Source organism: Pinus tabuliformis, chromosome 8, assembly GCF_031772625.1.
Source record: "Pinus tabuliformis cultivar Carrire ecotype Pingquan chromosome 8, CPIR1, whole genome shotgun sequence".
Taxonomy (NCBI): domain Eukaryota; kingdom Viridiplantae; phylum Streptophyta; class Pinopsida; order Pinales; family Pinaceae; genus Pinus; species Pinus tabuliformis.
The window spans coordinates 2042601871-2042606935 of record NC_142294.1 but is presented as its reverse complement, the minus strand read 5'-3'; positions in this window follow the sequence as shown (position 1 = coordinate 2042606935).

The following is a 5065-nucleotide window of genomic DNA, read 5'->3' as shown; positions in this document are numbered from 1 at the left end:
AAATTTATTTGTAGAGGGACTAAATAGTTTGTAAGCCTTAAATTCTGTACAATACCCAATAAAAAATACATTTGATGGCCTTTGAATCCAATTTATTTCTATCTTCCTTTGGGACATGGGCAAAGGCTTTACTGCCAAAAGCTCTCAAATTCTTAACTGTGGGCTTACCAAATATAGCTTCAAAAGGAGTTTTGAAATCTAGACTTCTTGTTGGACTCCTATTCATTAGATATACTGCAGTATTAATTACTTAACCCAAAATCCGTTAGAAAGATTCTTACCTTCTAAAATACTGCGACCACACTCCACAAGGGTTTTGTTTTTCCTCTCTGCAACCCCGTTCTATTGAGGAGTGTGGGGTGCTGTAAACTACTGTTGTATCCCATTATCTTTGCAATATTTGAGGAAACAAGCTTTCTTGTACTCCCCCCTTGATCCAAGCGGAGAATCCTGATGCCTTTACGTGTATGATTTTCAACCATACTTCTGAACTCCTTGAAGTATTCAAAAGTGTGGCTTTTCTTCTTGAGGAAATGCACCTATAGGAGCTGCCAGAAGGATTTTCTGGGGTTTCAGCCAGGAGATTTCTCTCAAACTGTGAGATATAGCTGCTAAGGAAATTCTTTGTTGGGTAGGCTAGTTTTGGCACCCAGATTGTACTATGATATTGATTAATAAGAAAACCCTCAGATAGCTACATCGATTTTCCCGCATTGGGTTTTTTTGGGGACATTGGTAAAAAATAATGGTGTCATGTGGTGTGTTTGTTCTTGTTTCTTTTAGTTTCTGATCTATAATATGTTGAGCATGCACTGGTGTTTATTTTCAGTATTTACTTTGTAAATAACTTGTCAAAGAAAAATAACAAGTAGGTACGAATAAATCAGAAAAAGTGCATGAAGGGTTTCTAAACTAAGTAAATTTAGAAACTTCAACATGGTATCAGAGCGTGATTACAGATCACAGGAGGACTAAAAGACATCAGCCGAGCAGAGCAATAGTAAAAGAAAACAGTTGTCCCGAGGTGACAAAAGCTGTTTTTAGTAGCGCAGAAGCCAAGAAGTGTGACGCATAGCCAGCCAGAGGTACATAGAAGAAGCTGGGAGCTGCACAGAGCCTTAGAGAGGCCAATGTTGCTGATACAGAAGGACATAAGGCTCACATATGGCATCCCAGGGCTGACGCAGACCCATCCGGGGTGGCACAGAGCTAACGTGGGGCAGAGAGGGGCTAACGCAGTTCACAAAGAGGCAGTTGCTGGAGTCTAGAAGGCTACAGGAATATTGCAGAGTGGAGCTAGTGAGGTATTGTAGTCAGAACATTACTTGATAGATCAAGGCTAGAGGAGTTGTTACCGAGGGTTTCTAGCTGAGGAACCTGGATCAGTGGTGCAGTTGCACAAGAGGATCAGAGTAGGGGGCATCTCGACAAGCGCATAAGGATTTCTAGAAGGGAAATCAAGACTTAGAGGGAGTCCAGAAGAGAACTTCCAGACGGGAAGTAGAGACTCAGAGGAGTCGAATAGAGAACTTCTAGGAGGGAAGTAGAGGAGCATCATGGCACTACACGGGGTAAGAGACAAGGACAAATTGGACGGAGCATCGAAATTCGTAGTCTGGAAGGCCAAAATCTTATCAGTGCTTGACAGGAATCATGTTAAGAAATTCGTCTTAAAGGTAATAGTTGTCCCAGTCGACCCCAATGAAAATGACAGGTACAAGGAGGCGATGGCGAGGGCCAAGTACATTATCCTTGATGGGGTAAAGGATCATGCAGTACCACATATAGCCGAGAAGGAAATGACTGTTGAGATGTGGGAGGTGTTAGAGTCGGTCTGGTTAGTCCTCCGTCAGAGATCAAAACTCTTTATGCATTTCATTTTTAGGTGTCCCGCTCCATTCACTCAGCTGCATTCCGCTAGGGGCTTGCCATAATCTGACGGAGAAGGTCATGCTAGTCATTTCCCCTCATGTTTGGCTCCTGTTGGCTTATGTCTTTGTGTCAAATAATCAAAAAGTCCATCACAGTGAAGGTTTGGTCCTTTAAAAGACAAAAGTCATTTTTGGTCATTTGTTCTAGGGATTGATCAATTTGGTCTTTAATATGTCCAGTAAAGCCACGCAGGCTAGAGAGATGCTCTTACAAAGTAATGATCTGCAGATTTCCATCATCTTATTGGTAAAATTTGATGGTTCTTCAAAACTCTGTTTTGAAGAAAAGTCAAACAGTGCTATTGGTGACAAAATTTTCAAAAAGGGTCGACAATTGATTTCTTCAGGGGCAGTCATGGTTTCCATGGCCAAGTTCTCTGTCATGCAATCCCTGCAAAAAAGTGTCAAAAATTTCATCGTTTGAGCACAAAATTCGGAGAAAAGGTGAAAATCAGGGTTATATTAAAGTCATTGAAAAGGTGTTGAACAGGACATTAGAAAAGTGGGTTTTTTGAAAAAGTTAATTTAAAACATGACCTCCAAGCTTATATACACAAATACTATCATGAAACAAGCTCATTGTGCAATCAAAGGCCTTGGAGAAACGTTGCAAAGGGTGTGAGTGTGCATCGTGAGTGTTTGAAGGAGTTGGAGGCAGTTTGAAGGTGTGCGACGCACACAGACAGGGGTGCAGCGCACACACTGGGCGCGGCGCACACAGAGCTTGCACGTAGTTCAAACTTTCCACTGGCACGGCTCACTCAGAGCGCACGGTGCGCTGGGCTTTGCGCGCGGCGCACAGGGATAAAGCACCCAGAACCTACCAAATCCACTCAAATTTTTTGTGGAGCTCTTCTATTTGCAAGGTAGGTTACCTAAATTCAATTGTGCACCAATTTTTATGGCTAATATGATGATTTTATGCCTGTAATAAAATGCAAAAAAATTTCATAAAGCAAACATAAAGAAGACACCAATGAAAACCATTATGCTAGGGTTTGTGCTACAGTGATATTGCTGCCAAGGTTATTCTTCCTACCCTACCCCTGTTCCTTATTCCCCTATGCCATTGTCCCTATAATCACTACCCTAACACTACCAAAATCATACTCCCTTTCCCCTCTTCCTACTGCTAAATAAATCAAAAACCCTACCTTACAAGCCCTAAAACCTTACCTTGCCAAAAACACAAAACCTACCCTATCAAAATACCCCAAAACCCCCTGTATATCCCTAAACAAAATTCTCCTATAAACCCCTATTCCCATTATATTATCCCCCTCCTAATACTCCCTTTTTAATTGTCCCCTTGGTGGCAGATTGTCAAAGCAACCTCTAGCTTCACTATAATCAAAGGGCAGCCTAAATTCAATTTACAAAACAGCAGTCATGGCATCCGAGGTTTCATCAGAATATGAGGAGGGGACCCACAGTGATACAACTTCAGGAGAACAGGCCCCCAGGAGACATCACCAGAGTGGCAAACATGTTAGAGATGAGCCAAACACCCTCACCGAGTTGCAGGCATGCCCTCTTGCTATGTCATGTTTCCAGCACTTAGCATGTTTTGAATTTTTTCAAAGGGTGGCAAATGTCAGAGTTCATCATGAGTTGGCCTGTATTTTTGCACTTCACCTACATGGAGGTCAGTCTATCTTGGCTGGGGTCACTTTCACATTGACACCTGAAGCCATATCAGTGGCAACAGGCATACCAAATGTTGGAGAACAGTGGCATAAGAAGAAGAAGGTGGAGAGGCATCATTATGAGCCTTACATTAAGGCCAGTTGTTTGAGTCAGCTCACGAGAGTTTTCTCGTTCAGATTTTTGAGAGATGAGTATGCTCCGCTCATGAAACTGATCATGAAATACTTCAGTTGTGAGGGGAGGTTTTCTCGCCTTTATGCCTATCACATCAAGTTGCTCATGCACTTTACCAGGGTGCGAATGATGAACCTCCCATTTTTCATCTGCGGGAACATAGAGAGGATGAAAAATTTCATGCAGCACAAGACCCCTCGACAGCAGCTTAACAGTTTTTATCACTTTTCTCTTATCCGGATTTTGGTAGATCATCAGTTGGGATCGCAGGGTATTGCTTGGGAGGACTTCATCTCCCATGACTTCTTCAGCGCTCCACAGGTAGTATCAGAGGCAGAGCATGAGATAGATGGTCCATGAGACTGCTACTATGCCAGTAGTCATCACCTATCAGAGAGGCAGTAGACCCTTATTTGCAGTAGCAAAGCGAGTGTTATCTCCACCCGAGGTGGAAGGGGCCTCACTTCTGACATCAGCATCACATGAGCAGGGCAGAGGTAAGGAGCCAGATACAGAACCAACAAATGCAGAGCTTACAAAGATCATCTAGGAGCATGTTGAGGGCCCGAAAATTGGGTCAACAACAAGGGGGATACCCACCCGATCCGGAACTTGGTTGGCAACTCCTTGTCCATTTGGTATAGCGGGTCCGACTGGGGATAATGGGACCAGTTTCCCAATGTAAGGGGTGTGTGTGTGTAGAGTTTGAAGATGCTGATTTAGAAGTAATTCGAGCTAATTTAACTCTAACTTCTAAACTGTATCTATGCTATTGTAATCTAACAAAAACAACACATCTAATCTACGCTAACCCGGGGTAGATTTCCTCTATTATGCGATCTAAAAAGATTTCGAACAATAACTGGTAATAAAGATTATTCAGCTATCATAAGAATAGAAATCAATTAAGATAAACCATTCTGCATAAAAAGTTAGGCAAAACAGTTGTGAACAGCATATCACATAATAAGTTATTCATATGTCAAGCATAAATAAATGACTCCACCGTACAGAAGTGCCAAATGTTAACCCACACATTCATACATTAACATATAAACAACTAAAACTTCATATCACTCTAAGAATATAAGCAGAAATTGTTCAAGAGATAAAAGTACCATTTATGACTGATTTCACTTACAAACTTCAAGCAATAACGATTTATCTCTACTTATTCTAACATCTACTAATAGTACAAAAGTGCAACATCAGTAGCAGACATTAAAATGCAAACATAAATAAATCACGATCCATCCATTTATCAAAACCTCCTCTGAGGGTGCAGAAGTGCATGTTCCGAGGACAAGTTTTTG